This window comes from Protobothrops mucrosquamatus, unplaced genomic scaffold, assembly GCF_001527695.2.
Source record: "Protobothrops mucrosquamatus isolate PMUCROS unplaced genomic scaffold, P.Mucros_1.0 scaffold3987, whole genome shotgun sequence".
NCBI classification, from domain to species: Eukaryota; Metazoa; Chordata; class Lepidosauria; order Squamata; family Viperidae; genus Protobothrops; species Protobothrops mucrosquamatus.
Window position 1 is genome coordinate 40,403 of NW_015389925.1, and position 6,427 is coordinate 46,829.

Below are 6,427 nucleotides of genomic sequence, written 5' to 3' on the forward strand. Positions count from 1 at the left end.
GCTATAAAATATTTAAAAGGTTGAAAAAAGTATTAGCTTACGATATATTAGCTAAGTAAGAGCTTCATTTCCAAGAATGAGATAAACATGGCTCTCAAAAGTACTAAATATAACTGATAAAATGTAAAGGAATCTTACAGCTGGCACTTCTTTCAGTTAACATTGTATAAAGAGGTCAGCCTATATCAAAATCCTTCAGCACTGCACCTTCTCCAAAAAGTCAAAAATCTGACTTTCAATCAAATAGTGCTCTAGGCAATTAAATGATGCTTAAATATGCATTTTAAAGGGCAAAAGGCAAGTATGCATTTTATAAGGAAATACAGATAAAAAATTAAACTATGATTAAAAGCCAATACAGATTTAAATATTTGTCATCCTAGAAACGTATCCTTTCAAAGTTTCCAATATTATATAGCCTTTGAAGGAGACAAAAAGCTCATTTACTGCATAATCATAGTAAAAACTGTTCTATAAATATGAAGTGAATCAGTGATCAGTCTTATTAATATCATCATTCAGTTTTGTAACTCTCAAAGAAGAGGGCAAGGTTAAAGTATAAAGCCAAAAAATAGCCTAGCAACCATTCTCGTATAAGAATATATTGCCATGTAGGTTTAATGGAGTCTTACTGTCACACATTCTTTTAATCTTCCTTTTATAGTGTTATTACAACTCAGATCTCAAGAAATAAAATCACCAAGAGGGTGGAGAGGGAAACATTTAAATAAAAGGTACTAAAACGATAGTATCTAAACTATACCTGAGTAGATACACAGCCCTTTCAATATCACTGAGTTCTTCATCAACTGTCAGTCTTTCTATTTCTTCTGGTGTCTGTCAGATGATACAGAAATTAACATTATTGACATCTCAGCTCCATACTTCAATTTCTTAACAACTACCTCCACTTTCAAATTTGAACATTCAATACCACAAGTATATTTATTCTACAATCCCACACACACTTACCTGCAAGTAAGTCCCGATGAATTCAAAGGGGCTTACTTCTGAGTAGGCATGCATAGGATTGTACTATTCATCACCAGGACCACTTTTACTTATTCCAGAGTAAGTATGAATTCTGCCTGAAACACAAGAAATTAATGTAATTAAAAGTAATACTAATGGAAAATAAAGTGTGCTAGCTTCAAATTAGTCATATATTTGACTTCTATGAGTCAGATTACTATTTTGTCAGGTGTTATCCATTTTAATTGGCAACTGCTCTCCAAGGCCTTAAGCCTTTGCTATTTGATAAACTACAGACAGCAAGAAAAGAACCAGAGAACATTTTAAACCAGAGACAAATATGAGCTACCACTTGTCCTTCTCAATTTTTGAACCAGAATGACAGCCAGTAATTTTTAAGCCACTTTCTCTGGAACAGTCTCCTGGAAGACCATGACAGGTTTCAGATATGGTTTTAAGGCCTTTAATTTTAATTCTCACAATTTGATAGCATTCCAAAAGTGAAGTAAGAATCTGATAGCATTCCAAAAATGAGGCAATTAACATTTTAAATCAGTTACTATAATAAAAGATAAAAATTACATAATCATAAAAGTTGCTGAAATCAAAGCAGTTGCTATCTAGGATTTCTCTCCCCCACATCTCAAATGCCATTTCTGAAAGCATTATACCACTGCTGAGATTCATTATCTAGGCAAACCACCTTTCCAATTTAAAATATGCTAAGCCTGCAAAAAAAATATGCCATCACCTCACTTAAGAGGTTCGGGTCTGAAATAACTACGATTTGATTTGATTTATCTATTTTTCTTTTTTAAAAAACGGTAGATTCATGCAACATATGTAATACCTTTAAGCTCCTGCGCACCGGCCTTTCAATGATAGTAAGTTCCTGCAGATCTTCTATATAACCAAACAGATTGTTTTGGCTAAAATCCATTTTGTATGAGAAGATGATTATCGGATGCATGTACTAGGTTGATGCTCCAATCCTTGGCGAATCAGGGTTTTTAATGGGCACGCTTCACATTGCACTGAGGCCCTCAAAGGAGCAAAAAAAAACCAAACAAACAAACCCGGAGGACCTCTCTCTCGTCTAAAAGATGTACTAGTAGTGGAGGTGGGCGATAGAAGCTGCTTCGCTACAGCTGCTCCCTCCTCCTCGCAGGACGCTGAGCCCCCACCAGGCGGGAAGATCCTCAGCAAACACAATGCGGCAGCACCACAGCTCTCCGCCGATGCTCGTTCAGCTCCAAAAGCATCACTCGCTACTCAGCCCAGGTTTCGGCAAGGAAACTTTCTCTCCTGCTGCTTCACTTTCGCCTCAGTTCCTCCACCGTTTCCAGGGAGAAGGAGACACCAACATTTCCCCTCCTCCGCACACGCGCGCGCGCATACACACGCCCTCTTTCCCCTTTTGCGCCTGTTGGCCGGCGGGTGGGGGCGGGGGCGGATGGGAAGCAAAACAGAGGGGGAGGCTCCGGTCTGAGGTGGCAACTTTTCTCTCGTTTGCCCTAGTTATGAAGTCGGAGGCAGTTTTAGGCATTCAAGTCCAATTCAAAGGTGGTGGTGGTGATGATGCTGGTGGAGGAGGAGGAGGAGGCGGCGGCCGGCAAGATTCTACAGGAAGCCCAAAATAGAGATGGAGAGGACATGCGAGGCAAAGTGCAATTCCGTATCCTTAAAAAAAAACAAACCGTAAATCTTAAAAAGGGGGTTCTTTTTAAAAGGGAGGGGCGTACAGTTAGCCAGTCATCTTACGATCTGGTGGATCGAAAGAGGAAAAAAAAATGAGGAAACCAGCTTCGTTACGATGAGAGGAGCTATTCATAGATTCCTAGGAGGGGAAATTTGGCGGAGAAAGAGGAGGTCGGAGGAGAAAACTTGAGGACGAATCTTCTAGGGAAGAATTTCTGATTGAGAACCGACGTTGTATTGGGTGCGTGACAAAGATAGCTTTCTAGAGGTTTCTCTTGAGATAATTTGTGCTAAGAATAGCTCCTATATATATGTATATATATATTTATATATATATGTATATATTCTACTCCGCTTCGGCCCCAAGACGGCCCGCTGTCCTCCCCGAGCAGGCGAGGGGACAACGGGCGGGAAGGACTTGCGAGCCAATCTGTTCCTCGGCAGGCTGAGCCCCAGATAAGGCGAAGGGAGAGCAATGGGGCCACTTAGGGCCCGCTGTGGCGGTCCGGCTTCATGGGCCCTGGAAGCTTGTTCTCGCTCCGCGGCCAAAACGAGCGTGCCCTTCGGGCAGACTCCTTCCTCCCCCACCCACCCACCCCCCACGACTCGAGAGGCCCAAAGCCGCCGCGTGAAGATAGGAAAGAGTAGGAGCTGCCTTCGTCTCTGCTAGTAGTGGCTGCGCAGAGCCCGTCGCCAGGGTAACAAGCAGCTACGGGGGCCTCGGCGGGGCAAAAAGGACTGTCCGAATGTGAACGCCTTTAGGAGAGTACGAGTGCTGCTGAGGCTACTTGCCCGGGTCCGCAGCACATTTAGTCCAGCCCTGGGGTCATTTTGCCGGCCCACGCATTCATTCTACCCATGTTGTTATTAGAGAGGGTTTTTTTAAAAAAAAAAAAAATAATGTCCATTTTCCCTGTGGTTTTGACTGCTGGTAAAATCTACTCTGAACATCTGCTGCCGTTCTTCTGAGTCCTACTGTTGCGTTTGGTGGAGAGGGGGGGGCCTGCGGGGTTTTTGCTTGATGCCTTTCGGCCAGGTCCTTTATAGCTGGATTCATATACAGCCAAGCACAGCCTTGTTTAAACATAGTTTAGCTTATTAAATATAAATGACTGGATTCACACAGCATGTTAAGCCAAGGCCAATCCAGCCACATCCTGGCATGATGTAAATAAAAGAATCGTCTGTTTCTAGTCTGCCGATAAACAGCCACCCCAAAAGGTAAAAGGTTATGTTTCTTTCAAGCAGAGCTCAGTTCCTAGTAACTTGTGGACACATCCAGTTAGTTCTCCTGGCAACACATAGACATGGTTTTTCATTTCTCTGCGTTGCCATTTTCCAAAGTATTATTTCCCCCAAAGGACCTTATGGCTCTTAAGATTGCTAGTTAGGTCCCTTCCAAGTTTAGCCTGCTCTGACCTTGTTTGGTTTCTGAGTCCATCCACAGCTTAGTATCTAGAAGTTTGTCACATTGCCCCATCTTGACCATGCTTGTTTAGAAATTTGATTTATTTCAGGTGGGTTTTAATAATAAAAGTATCAACTGAAAGAGGCAAAAGTTCCATGTGGAATAACATTCCTTTCCCACAACAGTCAACCACAGCCCCATGAGGAGTCTACTGGAATGAACACAGTAACACTCCTATTCTTCAGTAACAGCATATTCTAAATGTGTAGGCAATATATAGATAGATATTGCAACTGAAAGCTGTTTTAAATCTGCCTCAGATAAAATATGAATGTGAAAAATGTGGGGGGGAAATCAGATACTGGGCCAGTATATGCCCTCATCTTACAGATGTGATCTACAGTTTGATGTAGGACCCCATCTTTTACATGATGACCTTGGTTAAAATTCTATTCAGTTAAACTTACCAGATAATCTGTTGTTTCTCATGTGTGGCTGCTATGAGAATAACATGGAGAAGATGATATTGTACTTAAAGCTGTTTGGAGTTAAAATGTAACAATAATTATATACTATATATCTTAAATATGTTATCTAATCTCATTTAAGCCTAGCCATACAATGCTGATGGTATCTTCCTGTAAAGATTGTCTGTCATTGAGCTTTCTCAGCTCAATTATTTTGAGGGCAGGAACACTGTTTCTGTATCTCTTCCTCTTGCATGTTGTTCTAGAAGAAAACTGATACAGAACCAAGATTAGGGTAGAAATTAAATAAAGTGGTTTGTTATTTGACTTCACGTTTATTCAAATTAGCCTTTTGTAATGAGAAGTCACTAAGATACAAGGAAGCAAAAACATTTCTGCAAATGATAATGAAACTATGAAGCAGCAGTTTCTTAGCAACAAACTGAAAGCTGAATTAAGTAGTATTCATATTTTTAATCAAAGATTATGAAATTGACAGTTTGGCATCTGTATTCTGGATATTTATTTATAGGAGATATGGATCAAAACTTGATATTGCTTTTAGTTGCGTTGCTTTTTAAGATACAGTAAATATTCTACTCTTTTCAAGAAAAATTGCACCCTTATGCAACATATTCACAGTATGAATTTCAGTTAAGCTAATGGAAAAAAAACTCAAAATATCTTGTTTTCTTTCCACAGCATAAATTATTTTATTCTATTTGATCAAAATATTTATATGGATTTAAATATAGTCATTCCCATATTCCAAAAGGAATAAAGCAACTTGAAAGAATATATTATATTTAGAGGATACAGTAGCTCTCTTTAATCATCCTTCTTTAGCACCTGTTTTACAAATCCTCACAATCTGGAAATTTGCATCCCAAGTTCAACACCCAGAGACAACCCACCAACCAGAAAGAGAACAGGCTAGGGGTGATGAGTGTCAAAGCCGCTGTCCTAGATGAAACCCATAGCATCCAGGAGTACATCAGTGGCACCCAAGGGTGAGGTGCTAAGAGAATACCTGAGCACAGCAGACATGAGAGGAAGATTAAGCAGAGGAAACACCAAGAGCCTGCATAGCATGTGCCATCAACAGATAGCTGAGGTGACAGATATTGGAAAGGGCTGGACTAAAAGACATGGAGACATTCATCATAGTAGCAAAATTATAGCACTAGGAATCTGTTCTATAGAAGCAGAGGTCTACCACACTAGACAGGACTCAAGGTACAGAGTATGCAGAGGCCTCAGAGACACTCCAGCACATAGAAATAGGGTATATGATACAGGCAAGAACAGCATACATTAAATGACACAACCAAGTAGCTGGCATTGTATATAGGAACATCTGTACAATGTATTGGCTAGACCCTTCCAGGTCATCTCCAGATGGAAGATTATATAGAAGGTCATGCGAAACAGGCACGCTAAGATCCTGTGGGACTTCCAGACAGACAGGCAGGAACAAGGCAAACACCAAGACCTAGTGCTAGTAGATAATAGCAATAGCCCTTAGATTTATATACCACTTCACAGTGCTTTACAGCCCTCTCTAAGTGATTTACAGAGTCAGTGTATTGACCCCCAAAATCTGGGTCCTTATTTTACCGACCTTGGAAGGATGGAAGGCTGAGTCAACCTTGAGCCCGTGAGAATCAAACTGCTGGCAGCCAGTAGTCAGCAGAATTAGCCTGCAATGCTGCATTTAGCCACTGCGCCACCATGGCATGACCAGAAGACAGCAGTGGTGATAGATGTAGCAGTGCCAAGTGACAGCAACATTAGGAAGGAGGAGTATAAGAAACTGGAGATGAATCGGAACCTGAAGGAGGAACTAGAGACACGAAAAGTGGTGGTAGAAGTACTTGGGGCT

The 6,427-nt window shown here is 40.9% G+C and overlaps 1 long non-coding RNA gene across 1 annotated transcript; it reads right to left on the reverse strand.

Moving 5' to 3' along the window:
- Nucleotides 1-592: 592 nt before the first annotated feature.
- Nucleotides 593-2,029, reverse strand: LOC114922184. The gene is made up of 3 exons (XR_003810646.1): nt 1,823-2,029; nt 973-1,088; nt 593-837 (listed from the first exon to the last, which is right to left on the reverse strand). It is a non-coding gene; the product is annotated as an uncharacterized LOC114922184 (long non-coding RNA).
- Nucleotides 2,030-6,427: the final 4,398 nt, after the last annotated feature.